Genomic DNA, 314 nt, shown 5'->3' with positions numbered 1-314 from the left:
GCTCTTCTACCTTTATCAGGTCCATTTCTAAGCAGCAAATGGTACTGAGACCATCTCCACACAAACACAATGGAACTGATCCTATCATTGACCATTCCTCTCTCAACCAGAAAGAAATGCAAGCAAGAAGTCTGCATTGTTTTGTTTGCAAACAGCATGACCAGCCTCTGACTCTTGCACAGAAACAGCTCTAATGATACAAACATTTGTACAGGCATGGGCAGCAACTGCATTAGGGTATGGAGCACTGCACCAGAGACAGCCCAGACCAGTAGTGGTCACCAGTACATCTGGATCAGTCACTGTTTCATTTG

General features: G+C 44.9%; 1 protein-coding gene across 1 annotated transcript in view; it reads right to left on the bottom strand.

Annotated features, from left to right (window-relative positions):
• Nucleotides 1-314, bottom strand: part of RPIA (ribose 5-phosphate isomerase A) — an 11,209-nt gene that overhangs the window by 951 nt on the left and 9,944 nt on the right.

The sequence above is a fragment of the Acanthisitta chloris genome, unplaced genomic scaffold (genome assembly GCF_000695815.1).
Source record: "Acanthisitta chloris isolate BGI_N310 unplaced genomic scaffold, ASM69581v1 scaffold17139, whole genome shotgun sequence".
Taxonomy (NCBI): Eukaryota; Metazoa; Chordata; class Aves; order Passeriformes; family Acanthisittidae; genus Acanthisitta; species Acanthisitta chloris.
This window is presented reverse-complemented; position numbering and strand designations above follow the sequence as displayed.